The sequence below is a fragment of the Procambarus clarkii genome, chromosome 38, assembly GCF_040958095.1.
Source record: "Procambarus clarkii isolate CNS0578487 chromosome 38, FALCON_Pclarkii_2.0, whole genome shotgun sequence".
Taxonomy (NCBI): domain Eukaryota; kingdom Metazoa; phylum Arthropoda; class Malacostraca; order Decapoda; family Cambaridae; genus Procambarus; species Procambarus clarkii.
This window is the reverse complement of record NC_091187.1, coordinates 20,491,318-20,506,492: the sequence shown is the minus strand read 5'-3', so window position 1 is coordinate 20,506,492 and position 15,175 is coordinate 20,491,318. Positions and strand designations below refer to the sequence as shown.

The window sequence follows — 15,175 nt, the reverse complement described above, 5'->3', positions numbered from 1 at the left end:
CTACTAACAGAAATTTCAGCCAAATATCCCCAGTTTGCTAATACCCATACTCACGACGGGTACGTATGGGTATCGGGTGCTCAGTGAACTCAACAAAAGTAGCTGACATTTAGAAATTCACAGAAATATAAATGCCATGTCTCTTATTTTCCTTAAAAAGTGAGTTGAAGGAAAGTATTGTTTCCTACTGTCGGAGGGATAGAAAGCCCGTTAAGCTTATCAAGGTCTTCCTTCCCTTGTGTCAGTTACTGACTTTTCTCAGGATGCAACCCACAACAGTCGACTAACTCCCACATATCTAATTACTACTCGGTAAACAGAGGCATCGGTTGTTGAGAAACCTGTCAAACGTTGTATGTCAACCTAAGGGTAACACAAGTGAGAGAGGGATGTAAGAGTTAGGTATTGGTCATCCACTTTGCAAGATAAACTGTCGGGTAGTTTTGTTGCGTTCACAATTATTGAAAAACAGTTCAATAGCTAAATTATCTCCGACTCCATTTCCTCAATAGTGCTAAACTGTTGGAGTCAGATTATAACATGCTTGTCGGTGACGCCATATATAGACATACTGTGTAAGATCGACGATAGGGGTTTCCCTTTGTGAAATTTTTATTTTAACATAAAATGGATGACTCGCGCCGTGGCAAACATCTATGCAAGAAGTTGTTGCCACGGCGTTGCCCAACCACTTGGTCTGGACGATAGAAAGTCGGTCTCGCTTCATGCAGGTCGGCGTTCAATCCCGGACCGTCCAAGAGGTTGGGTAACATATCTTTATCCTGACCCCCTTCCATGGGCTATATAGTCGTAATGGCTTGGCACTTTCCCTTGATAGTTCCCTCCCTTGCCACGGCGTTAGTCATACTTTATTTGTTTTAAATAATATATATATATATATATATATATATATATATATATATATATATATATATATATATATATATATATATATATATATATATATATGACTGAAAACTCACACCCCAGAAGTGACTCGAACCCATACTCCCAGGAGCAACGCAACTGGTATCTACAGGGATGCCTTAATCCGCTTGACCATCACGACCGGACAAAAGGAAGTGATAGCCGAAGCTATTTGAACCACTTCCCCGCCGGCACTCGGATGGTAATCTTGGGCATAGCATTTTATCAAATCACCTCATTCTTTGGGGCACACGTGAGGAACACAAATTCGTATAAACGAATTTGTGAACACAAATTTGTGTTCCTCACGTGTGCCCCAAAGAATGAGATGATTTGATAAAATGCTATGCCCAAGATTACCATCCGAGTGCCGGCGGGGAAGTGGTTCAAATAGCTTCGGCTATCACTTCCTTTTGTCCGGTCGTGATGGTCAAGCGGATTAAGGCATCCCTGTAGATACCAGTTGCGTTGCTCCTGGGAGTATGGGTTCGAGTCACTTCTGGGGTGTGAGTTTTCAGTCGCATATAGTCCTGGGGACCATTCAGGCTTGTTTGCATATATATATATATATATATATATATATATATATATATATATATATATGTCGTACCTAGTAGCCAGAACGCTCTTTTCAGCCTACTATGCAAGGACCGATTTGCCTAATAAGCCAAGTTTTCATGAATTAATTGTTTTTCGACTACCTAACCTAACCTAACTTTTTCGGCTACCTAACCTAACCTAACCTATAAAGATAGGTTAGGTTAGGTTAGGTAGGGTTGGTTAGGTTCGGTCATATATCTACGTTAATTTTAACTCCAATAAAAAAAATTGACCTCATACATAATGAAATGGGTAGCTTTATCATTTCAAAAGAAAAAAATTAGAGAAAATATATTAATTCATGAAAACTTGGCTTATTAGGCAAATCGGGCCTTGCATAGCTGGCCGAGTACGACGTTCTGGCTACTAGGTACAACATATATATATATATATATATATATATATATATATATATATATATATATATATATATATATATATATATATATATATATATATATATATATATATATAGTCCCTTTATTCGGGACTAACATATACATACTCGATAGTTAATATTATATTGTGTTGACCTAATTACACTCCACGGTTAGTAAGCCAGCACTTAACCGATACTGGAGATCATATCTCTAGGTTACCATGTCTGGAGGTCACCATATTTGGTGGCCTCAACCCGATGATGACTTATATGCTGAAGACGTGACTTATCAAGCTGAAAACGTGATGTATCAAGCCTTGTAACGTATGTTGGAAGAGTTGGCTAATATTCTAATCACCAGAAGCTTAACTATTGCAATTCTATCGTTGTTGAAATGTTAGAGTGGGATATATAAATACTACAAAACTGTTTTGCTTAATATGACCATAGAAATAATGTTTTTGTTGGCCTGTAAATACACATATTTACGTGCATCAATAAATTCGTATTGACCTTGATGTGAGGCAAGTCACGTCCGGCTTCACAGAAAATGGTGCAAACTCTTGGGTAACTTTCATATAGTTATCTAATCTCATAACCTGTTGAAATAGTCGAGTTTGTACTCTAAATTTTGATAACGTTATGAAACCAGTTATTCGTGTTCTAGTGGTTTATTGATATTCCCGTCAAATGTTATTTTAATTAGCCTATTTTGAAATTGAAATAAGTTTATTGAGGTAAAATACACACAAAGGGGTGAGGTGAGCAAACCTCACCCTACCTTTGAGGTAGCTCAAGCTATTCTCACCTTGTTCAGTACATCGTGTTAATACATGCATATACACACATCACAAACAATAAACATATTACCAAACATTCTGAGAGATAAACATATACATTTCCTGCCTATTTTGAGGGTCTCGGTAGTGCCTAACATGGCGAAGCGGTGAAACACTCGCTTGGCGCTTCGTGAGCTTTTTGGCCTCGGTTGGTATCCTGGCCGGGGAGGATTGACTGGGTGCTAATCCTTAACTATAGCGTCTGTTCGTCCAGCAGTGAATGGGTACCTGGTTGTTACAAACCTTAGAAATCTAATACTAGATAACAGACTGAACAAAAACCATCTAATTATCGCAGGTGACTTTAATATTGACCTCTGCGAGCCTGAACACCCTACTGCTCTTAGCTTCCTCAACTGTATGAATTCCTGCTTCCTCATACCCTTAATCACTAGACCTACTAGAATCACTGATAGTACTGCTACGACTCTAGATCACATCTGGACCAACATAACCTCTCCGCTTACTTCAGGTATAATCACCGATAGCACTACAGACCATTTCCCCACATTTCTCTTAACTAACATTAACAAACCACCTCTTGAGTCAAGGGAGTTAAGCTTTAGGCTGCACAATGAAACTGCTATAAACAATTTTATAACAGCTGCTTATAATGTCAACTGGGAGTCCGAGTTAGGTAACATAGAGGACATCAACCTAGCAGTGCAATCTTTTCTTCAAACAACTCTTAGCCTTTATAACACCCACTGTCCTATGCTCACAAAACAAGTCACAAACAAAAGGCTTAACAATCCTTGGCTTACAAAGGGAATACTTAAATCCATTAATAAAAAACATGACCTTGAGAAGAAGTATAGGTTAGGAACCGCCTCCAAAGAATTCTCAAAGAATTACTCATTATTGCTATCTAAAATAATTAGACGAGCCAAAACTAAATACTATGAAGATAAATTTACCCAAATAAAGAGCAACATTAAAAAAACTTGGAGCACAATTTCACAAATATTGGGATCAAAGAAGATTTTAAATAACAAACCAACACTCCTGTCCATTAACGTTGGTCAGCTTTCAGCCTCTGATTCTGCTATTGAGTTCAATAGGTTCTTCTCTTCCATTGGGTCATCCCTTGCAAATGATATTCCATCTTCCATTACTGATGTTAAGGACTATCTTACAGGTAACTATCCACAGTCTCTGTACCTAAAGCCTACTAATTCCCTTAAAACCAAGCCTAGTGCCCTTGAGGAGATACCAACTTTAATTTACAAAAAAGCCTCCAGATCTTTAGCCCCTGCTATTGCATTGCTCTTCAACAAGTCACTTGAACTCCAAACCTTTCCTGACATTCTAAAAAAAGCAAGAGTAACCCCTGTCCACAAATGTGGTGATCTCACAGATCTTAACAACTACAGACCTATATCAATCCTGCCTAACGTCAAAAATATTTGAAAAACTAATCTACAAGCAGCTTTACTCTTTTCTAGCCAAACACAATATACTTAGCTCTTGTCAATATGGCTTCAGACCCAAAAAAAGCACTAACGATTCACTTATTAGTATGATTAACTTGATTCATGCAGCTCTTGATAAAAAGGAGTTCCCTGTTGGGTTATTTGTGGACCTGCGTAAGGCTTTTGACACTGTCAACCACCAAAACCTTCTTCTTAAATTACATCATTATGGAGTCAGAGGACACTCCCAGCAATACCTCAAATTTTACCTTACTGACAGGCTCCAGTATGTTTCTGTGAATAATTCAATTTCTCCCACCCTACCCATCAACATTGGTGTTCCTCAGGGCAGCATACTTGGCCCTCTCCTCTTTCTCATCTACATTAATGACCTTCCAAATACCTTCCAACACCTCAAACCAATTCTATTTGCTGACGACACAACCTTCATTTACTCCAGTCCTGACCCCCTTGCTCTAAATGCCACAGTAAATACTGAGCTAAATAAAGTCCATCTTTGGCTAACTGCCAACAAACTCACCCTTAACATTGACAAAACTTTCTATATTCTGTTTGGCAATAAATCCTCTAATCAAATAAATCTCAAAATAAACAATACCCAAATTGGTAACAAATTAGATGGCAAGTTCCTTGGCGTTCTCATTGACCACAAGTTGAATTTCCAGGTACACATTCTAAATATATCAAAAAAAGTTTCAAAAACGGTTGGCATTCTTTCTAAGATCAGATATTATGTACCCCGCCCTGCCCTGGTGACTCTCTATTACTCCCTCATCTATCCATATCTCAACTATGGTATTTGTGCTTGGGGTTCTACTACCCAAAATCATTTACGTCCTCTAATTACTCAACACAAAGCTGCTATTAGGACAATATCCAACTCTAGCCCCAGACATCACTCGGTACCCCTACTCAAATCTCTGAATATGTTAGATATTAAGTCACTGCACATTCTCTCATGTGTATTATACATATATAAAACGCTGAACTGTAATGCCAATCCTGACCTCAAAAGCTTCATTGAAGGTTGTAACAGAACCCATGAGCACCACACCAGAAATAAATACAGTTTTGATATTCCAAGAGTACGACTTAATCAAACTAGAAATGTTCTACAAATCAAGGGACCCAGAATGTGGAATGACCTTCCCAACTATGTTAAAGACTGTACCTCTCTCAACCAGTTTAAGATAAAAACTAAAGGATACAAAATAAAGTCAAAGACGGCATGAGTAGCCTGTCTATATATGTACGACCCACCACGTTGCTTCCAAACAACATACAAATGTCTCTCCCAGACTTGTTGATGTTCTTGGCGCGCTCTGTAGCCTAGTGGCAGTTCACATGTGGTGTTGATAAGCGCGAGTGCGTCGCGCTGGTCGTGGCTGGTGGCTTGACACGTACTCCGTACTGGGCTATGTGGCGGTGGCTGGTGGCTTGACACGTACTCTGTGCTAGGGTATGTGGCGGTGGCTGGTGGCTTGACATGTACTCTGTACTGGGGTATGTGGCGGTTGAAAAACATAAATTAATAAATGAGTCGCAACATGGTTTTACAAATGGCCGTTCATGTTTAACAAATTTGCTAACTTTTTATTCCGGTGGGCCAAGATATTATATATATATATATATATATATATATATATATATATATATATATATATATATATATATATATATATATATATATATATATATATATTTATTTATTTATTTATTTATTTATTTATTCCAGCATAGTTGAGGCAGTTGATAGTGGTAAGGATTGTGATGTTGTGTACCTTGACTTTAGCAAAGCTTTTGATACAGTGTCACATGAAAGACTAATTAAAAAAATAGAAGCTCATGGTATTGGGGGTGCTATATTAAATTGGATTAGGGCATGGCTATTCCAAAGGAAACAGAGAGTTAGTATAAATGGGGTAAAGTCAGAGTGGGATAATGTTGTTAGTGGAGTACCTCAGGGCTCTATCCTGGGACCTCTGTTGTTTATAATATATATATATAAATGATTTAGATTCAGGTTTGAGTAGCAACATCTGCAAATTTGCAGATAATACAAAAATCGGTAGGGAAATTAACACGAAAGAAGACTCGCTATCACTTCAAGTTGATCTAAATCGGGTTTTAAAATGGTCAAAAGACTGGCAGATGCAGTTTAATTCTAATAAATGTAAAGTTTTGCGGCTAGGTAATGATGATAGAGTTACAAGATACGAGCTAGATGGTGTTGAGATTGCGAAAGGGATCTGGGAGTTATGATTAGTAAGAATTTAAAACAAAAGGATCAATGCATGAATGTTCGTAATAAGGCGCATAGGACACTGGGATTTATTAATCGAAGCGTTAGTAACAAGACACCTGGTGTGGTTCTTCAGCTATATCTTGCTCTGGTTAGGCCCCATTTGGATTATGCAGTTCAGTTTTGGTCGCCGTACTATAGAATGGATATAAATTCGCTTGAACGTGTCCAGCGTAGGATGACAAAGTTAATTCCCTAAATTAGAAATCTTTCATATGAAGAAAGATTAATAAAGCTTAAATTGCATTCACTGGAAAGGCGAAGAGCCGGACACGTGCTCTACACTGGTGTACGTGACGGTGGCTGGTGGCCGAACACGTGCTCTACACTGGTGTACGTGACGGTGGCTGGTGGCCGAACACGTGCTCTACACTGGTGTACGTGACGGTGGCTGGTGGCCGAACACGTGCTCTACACTGGTGTACGTGACAGTAGCCTGACACGTACGCATCGCGGGCCTACGTGAGAAAGGCTGGTAGCCTAACACGTGCGCATCGCGGGCCTACGTGAGAAGTCTACATAACCGTGGAAACCGTGGCTGCGATCTAGGGGCTTCTGGCTCCCGTCTGCCCTGACCCACACTTCCGCGCTCCCCCCCTTTCCCTCAGACCCGCCCTCCCTCCCCACCCCTTGCCTCAGACCCACCCTCCCTTCCCTTAGGACCCCACCCTTCCATCCCTACCCCTCCCGTTCCACCGGACTCTTCTATACATCTATAGACCCTATTTTTAAAACCCGCTCTACCAGCTGGCTCGATGATGTTGGCTGGCAGCCTATTCCACCGGCGTACTTCATGTTGCCAAACCTGTTTGTATGTGTGTGTGGACGAGTGGATACGGCTCAGGGGCGTAGCATCAACCTCCTACTTGGCCCTGAGTGATGGGTCTCCACTCAGACACGACCCTGAGTGATGGGTCTCCACTCAGACACAGCCCTGAGTGATGGGTCTCCACTCAGACACGGCCCTGAGTGATGGGTCTCCACTCTGTGGCCTGGCCTTGCCTTGGCCCTGAGCGGAGAGTCGTCACCCGTATAATTCTCAAGGCGGAAGCTACAGTTTCTAACGCTTATCCAGTCATTAAAATGTTCATGGTGACATTTCCATACTCGTTAACAGACCCAGTAGTATGGCACTGAGACAGGAGTAATATAAGCCTAACATGTACAGTGTATATATATACAGTGGCTACCTGTCCCCCGACACAATGAATTATGTTACTAAATATTGCCAATTGATGGCTGCCTGGTACCGTTGCCAGAGGTCCGAGAATCTTATCTCATATAAGGCGTCCAGCTTATATAATTGTTGTTATCTCGACAAGTGACTTCATAACACGGAACGTTGTTACTGTCCACTAATGTCACGATTTAATGTTTCATGTTATGAGTCTCCGCGGGGTATATGGCACCCTCATCATGGGGTCCACTACCACCCACAGGATGAGTATATAGGGTCCACTGCCAACCACAGGATGGGTATGGGGTCCACTACCACACACAGGATAAGTATGGGGCCCACTACCACCCACAGGATGAGTATCGGGTTCACTACCACCCACAGGATGAGTATGGGGCCCACTACCACCCACAGGATGAGTATGGGATCCACTACCACCCACAGGATGAGTATGGGGCCCACTACCACCCACAGGATGAGTATGGGATCCACTACCACCCACAGGATGAGTATGGGGTCCACTACCACCCACAGCATGAGTATGGGGTCCACTACCACCCACAGGATGAGTATGGGGCCCACTACCCCCCACAGGATGAGTAGGGGATCCACTACCACCCACAGGATGAGTATGGGGTCCACTACCACCCACAGGATGAGTTTGGGGCCCACTGCCACCCACAGGACAAGTAGGGAATCCACTACCACCCACAGGATGAGTATGGGGTCCACTACCACATACAGGATGAATAGGGGATCCACTACCACCCACGGGATGAGTATGGGGGTCCACTACCACATTCAGGATGAGTAGGGGGTCCACTACCACCCACAGGATGAGTATGGGGTCCACTACCACACACAGGATGAGTATGGGGGGTCCACTACCACACACAGGATGGGTGGGTGGTAGTGAACACTATAGCAGGGGTACCATACATCCTTTTTGACTGCCCTGTCTATTCCCCTGAGTATTTTGTATGCGGTATGTTTTGTTCTGCCCGTACACGTAGTTATAAATATATCATAACACTCTTTGTTAGTGATTTCTGTCTTTTGAGTGTGAGTTATTGCTCGTCTCAGTCCCAGTTCCTAAAATAGAATGGTCTTGACAACCCCTCATTTTAAAAATTACGTCGCTTTTTGCTCGTATGCGCACTTAGGTAATTCAACGTGAAATCGGCTCACGAAAGTGACAAAGAAAACCCCTTTTCTGTTTTGGGTCCTTGGGCTTAGGCTGTTAGGTTATCTTGAGATGATTTCGGGGCTTGGCGTCACCGCGGCCCGGTCCTCGACCTGGCCTCCTTTTTGTTACAAACCCCCAGGAAGCAGCCCGTAGCAGCTGTCTAACCCCCAGATACCTATTTACTGCCAGGTGAACAAGGGCATCAGGGGTGAAAGAAAGTGCCCATTTGTTTTCGCCTCCACTGGGGATTGAACCTGGAACTTTAGGACTACAAATCCCGAGTGCTGTCCACTCAGCTGTCATGCCCCAGGTTAAGTTAGGAGAGGAAACTTTCAATTAACGATTTTTCTTACATTTTGAAACCTTAGGAGAACTTCCTGCCCTCTTAACCTACCAAAGGACCCTTAACTTGCTGTATTGGAAACAAAATTCCAAAATTTAGTTGGTAGATAAATTTCCATTTTGAATTACGTCTATATTTGGCCGTAGCGCATATGAGCGGAAAGCGACGTACAGTAATTTGTAAGAGGACGAGTTGGTCTTATAGATCGGAAGGCCAAAGCCTAGTTCAGCTTCAGGTTTATCACCTGCAGCTTCAGCCGTCCTGCATGTAGCATCATCATGCTGGACAACACCTTTGGGAGATGGCATCCATACAGATGAGATTCTTGAACTCTAGCACCGTGCCTCGGTTATGTTGTTTATAGTTGATGTTAAAACATTCCTACTATCTATAGTGAATGTTGGACTTTCAAGTTTTTATTGTTATTTTCTATCACAGATGTTAGACGCCTAAGGTTCCCCAACGTTAAGAAACGGTCGTACTAAAGTGCCCCTTATCCTAAAGTATCAGAGGACCCGAAAAAAGGAAACGGGACAATACGTCAATTTCGCGAGTTGCTACTATTTTGTAGTACGACAATTTTTGGCCTTAAGTAGAGTATATGTCAATATGCGACGTTCTATTAGGAGGGCGGATTGCATTTATAATGCTAATCCATGGACAGTGTTAGAGATATGTTAAATATATGGTTTAGTGATTTATTGAAGAATCAACCACAGGTGATTGTAGTGCTTTTAAAAATGCAAATCTAACCTACGTTCATAAATTTATTGATTTTAAAGTGCTTGAAAGCTGACTTTAAATCACAGAAATTTTTGTGTGTTTTTCAGTATGTTAATGGTTGTTGTTGTGGTGCAGGTAATTCTGTTTGTGTGGAACAAGGTCACTTGTTCAGTCCTACACTAGTAGTCTCGTTATATCTGTTGTTTTGTTTATATTACAGCAGTGCGACCTAATGACATTTGCACAGGAACACTGCAGGTCTATACTGGCCTATGTGGGGAAGGAACACTAGTAGGCCTACTGGCTCATGAGAGGTATTTGCTTGAGGAACATTATTTGGTAGTTTCTTTCACTTGTCTGTTTGGATTAATTGTTTTCCAAAATCCCTTTTAAATATCTTATCAGTTAAATTTGAAGCTGATAGTTTAATGTTGTTCACTCAGTATACACCCATTATTACTGTACCATCCGCTAGTACACCAGGTTAAGTACCGTTGGGTGTGGTCGGTAACTGGATGGTCGGTAACAGCCTCACCTCTGGCAAGGCTGATCTGGATAAACAAACCAACGGACTTTATAACTGCGCTCTTGTGTAAGTTAACCCTTCGCGACATGCATCCGGTTAAGTAATTATCAAGAGAAAGTACTAAGTCGGTCTGACTAAATAGCACTATAGATCCGGTTTAGAGCAACAGAGCACAACGTTTAACAGCATCAAAGAGCATGTTTCCTTTTTCTTGATGCAGCAACCGTTGTCCGCCCGCAAACGTTCGAGGCAAGTGGGAAAAAAAAGACCATCTCTGAGAACACCCATTGCAAAATACTCTTGCTATTTGGAATTCAAAATGGCGTAGTAATAAAATAAAATATTTTCAAAGCTTCCCCAAAAAATTCTTTGCAAACTATTAAATCAAACTAATAATAATAAACTATCATGTTATGGTGGGGAACAAATGTCTTTCTTAGCACATTAGTCTACGTCCTCTAATGAACAAATCCACAAGGGCCGTGACGAGGGTTCGAACCTACGTCCGAGAGCATCCCAGACGCGCCTTAATCAAGGATCTCATATCCTTGATTACGTCCTCTATTCGTAATCAAGGATCCCAGACGTTACAAATGGTTGGGCAAGTTCAAGTATGTTTATCGAGACAAGAAAAAAATACTTCTCAAAATGGATAGAGTAGCTTAGGCTATTTCTACCCCCCCCCCCCCCCCCTCCCGTTGGGCAAGTTTCCTTTCATCTCGTATCGTTGTTTACCTAGCAGTAAAATTGGTACTCTGGAGTTAGGAAATTATTGTGAGTTGCATCGTTGACCTAGGGTGGGATCTCTATAAGCCCAAGTACAGCTTACTGTCCCTGGCATGTAGAGTTGGCATTATGCGCAGCGTATTGAAGAGAATAGTAAGAACAAGGATAAAACAAAACCAAGAATATTAATAGCAACAATTGGATACAATAAAGAATGGGAAGAAAATGGCAACAAGGAGAATAAAAATAATCAAAAGGATTTTTTTTGGCAGTTTCACAATACAAGAATTTTCAGTAGATGGTTCGTGACAAGAGATGGCCGAGATTACATCAGTTTGTGGCATGGATATTTGATAAAAAAAAATCCAAAACTGCGTTGTCTCACTTGCCGTCGTGTACCTCCTTGTAGAATGTCTCGAATTTCTGGACGATCTTGTCTGCGTTCCATAATGTCCCTGTTACAAAATACTTGGCGACTGATGCCTTTGATATCTCTCGCCTGTGCTCTTTTCTCCTCTTATTGGCACGTTCAGCGATATTTAGAGCCTGTGTTGTTACGGGCTCACCATAGCCCATGTTACTTTTAACTTTGTTCGCGTAGCCGGTTAAAACCCAACTACCACTTTGTCTTTCGGGCTTTGTACTTTCTATTAATTACTTTCCTTCAAATTCGTTTATTGCACCGAAATCCAAGTATATGGACAGCCTAGTTTGGATGCCATGATGAGTTGCCTCAAGTCCCCTTTGTAAGTAGAACGTACACTACAGACCCCACTTCGTTGTAGCTATTGTCTTAATATTTAAATTAGATACCCAAGGACTCTGAGACCGGAAACCTCATTGTTCAATGCCCTGAATCCTGTGAATTTAGTAGAAACGTGTCTTAAGGAAATGTGCAATAGGACGTGACAGTATTATGCAGGGACTTTGAAAAAGTTGCCCATTACGCCTAAAAAAAAATTATATATATATATATATATATATATATATATATATATATATATTATATATAAGGAAGCTTAAATATTCATAATTCCGCGTATCACTGAATAAGATCACGTAGCCTAGCACCTACAGCGGATCACCGACGTTGGGGGGGGGGGATAGAATACAAGCTTAATCTCTTTGTTTTTATTATAAAAATAAAAGAATTGTAATTCTAACATCCTGAGTATTCAAGCTGCAACCATTTTTTACCTAATGGTTGAAATAAGTTACGCCTCAATGCTTAAAATTATAAATGTCTTCGGCAAGAGATTTATTCATTTTCCTTTCAACCGCATTTTACATCAAGCACTAATCTTTGGTCTTTCCAAATTGACAAATTTATGTTATAAAGGTAATGTGTATATTTATACAAATGGTTTTATCCTAACAAAAATACTCTTTGGTGACATTTAGTTATTACACAACATACAAATTTCAGTACAGTATAATAAAAATGAATGGTATTACATTATGAAGTTTATACAATTAAACGTGTACTTGGCAAGAATATAATTCACAAGACAATTCAGGACATTTATATGCGGCCGTGGCTTGCAGTTCTGAGGGGGAAGATCTAAATATCTTCCCACAAAGTTACAGGTTATTTAATGCAAATTGGGGTTGGAACACATTTAAACTATAGTACGTGCAAAAATCCTAGAAAGACTGATCTGCCAGGAGTAAAATCTAGGATGAATAAATCTAATAATCCGATGACAGACTTTGGTACCACAGCATGGTAATTATGCTGTGGGAAGGTTTGATTAGAAAAATATTGCAGTTTGGAGGACACTGCTGTAGAGGTTAGGGCATCCTGTCCCAGACTATTCCGTAGTTACATGATTGGGAGTATTTCCAGGTTACCGACTAATAAAGCATCGACATGGATTCTTACAGACGCATAAACGATCACATAGTAAATTTATGCAAACTCCTTAATGACTAGCCACGCAACACGCGTGCCTAGTTATGCGAAGTTATTGTTGAATGTTAAGCCCCAGACTTCTGACGACAGAAATGAGTCTCTCCTTGTTACGAAAAAGCTGTTGGAATAGAAATAGTTTTTGTTTGAGATCCAAATTCTCTTTTTTAAGGCGGTTTCTTTCCTGCAGGACCTGCTGGGAGGAGCACGTAGTCAGTACGGCCGGTACCCTGTCCAAGGGCACTGCGTAGACTGGCACTACAATCACACCACCTGACGCAGAGGGTTCACTGCTGTTACTTCCACGCGCTACAGCGGCCGGTACGAAGGTAGTTCTTTGTGGCATCTCTGCGTAAGCGGCTGTTGGAGGACATTCTTGCCCAACTCTCTGCCTTTTAGTGGGTGGAAAGTCACCTGAAGTTGCCACAGCCTCGGTGGAATCCTCGGGTCGCGGGTGTTTACGGGTAGCCGACACAACGTTATTATTAGTAGACTGCATCCTCGCGTGTGTCAGCATGGGAATTGTCGCCGTTTGTGGAATTGAAGTTGAGCGTGGCGCAGCAGCCGCTGGCGATGGTGGTACCGGAGAAACTTGTGGCTTTAGCTCCGCGCGGTCCATATTAGAGGTGGCGGGGAGGCGAGTATGGTGGCAACAGGGAACTCTGGGTACCGGTACCATGGCTGCCAGAGCAGACACTCTGGAGAGGTCCGCGAGGACTGTATGCTGGACTCTGTTAGTAGTAGTGCTATTGTTAGGAATACGGACCAAGGAACGCGACAGGCGCGGTTCCAAGTAGGGAGCGACCATTGTCGAAATTCTTTAGTGTTGCTTTAGAAGAAGACTTGCTTGATAGCGACCACTTTGCTCTGGAAAAGGAGAAATTATTATTAGGTAAATAATTAATATTAGCAGTTTACATATTTACTCAATTCTTTAATCTTCACAGGAATTCACTCAGGTATTACCATCTTAATTTCAAACAAATTATGGCCAAGTCTTATCACGAGTAATTATAATGTAATTCTAGGACATTTTACGTTTTAGGCCCATCAACACATTCTATTTTTAACTACATATATTAAACTAATGCAAAGTATTGTCGGGAACAGGCAGCCTGTGTATACGTAAAGACTCAACATCACTCAAGGTCGAATTATTGACCCTACCTAGCATGCCACCCCACAGCAGCCTAGTAACCGTTACCTATTGATGGCCAGTTGAACAGTAGTAGGTGAAAGGAAACCACGGCTAACCATTTGCCTTGCACGGGAATCCCACTTTAGAGAGTCTAGTTATGATGATTAAATAAAGTTCGTTCTAAACAAGTAATTAGTGTTGTTAATAAAAGAAGGAATTGACAATTTAATAATTTATTTTGTCAGGGAACATACAGCCAGTATCCACAAGATGGGTATGGGATGCACAATAAATTAAAAAACGGTGTATATATATCATACAGGTTAGGTTTATATCTAGGTCCCCCCCACCCCCTAAAAATATAGTAAAAAAAAAAAAAATTACAACCGCTTGTTAAGCAAATCTAGTGTTGTTTACCAAGCCAAACAGTGTAGTGTTATGTATACACAACCCTTTAACACTAAACATCAATAAATACACAATACTCACGTATATAATAATAATAATAAATAAATCCACAGCACGTAACTCCTTTTTCGTACAGAGTAAGAGAGAGAGAGAGAGGCGGCCACAGCACACAAGCCTGGTATAAACTGGCTCTGGGCGGCCGGCGACGGCCTTATATACAGCGGCCACACTGTTGGTCGTGATTCAGAGAACGTTTCCCTCTGTTGCAACGGCCGCCTGCGCGCACCCTTCTGCTCAGGTGTCATGGTATTGCGCACTATGCCCCGGTGCCTGTTTATCCTATTATACGTTCCATGATTAAGTAGGGGCTTTACCTAGGTTCTTTATAGTGCGGAGGCATGATGAATGTATTATAATTCTCGTCCCACTATACTAAATCACAGTTATATATTATATAAGAACACTTGGTCGTTACTGAGATATGCGCAAATAACGATGTTTATTTTAACTAAACATCGGAAGTATAAATTATAATATATGTTGATTTAAAAACATCGTT

General features: G+C 41.0%; 1 long non-coding RNA gene across 1 annotated transcript; it reads right to left on the bottom strand.

Annotated features, from left to right (window-relative positions):
- Window positions 1-12,277: 12,277 nt before the first annotated feature.
- Window positions 12,278-14,850, bottom strand: LOC123771927 (uncharacterized). Its single transcript, XR_011230849.1, has 2 exons — window positions 14,698-14,850; window positions 12,278-13,937 (listed from the first exon to the last, which is right to left on the bottom strand). It is a non-coding gene; the product is annotated as an uncharacterized lncRNA (long non-coding RNA).
- Between the last annotated feature and the right edge of the window lie 325 nt (window positions 14,851-15,175).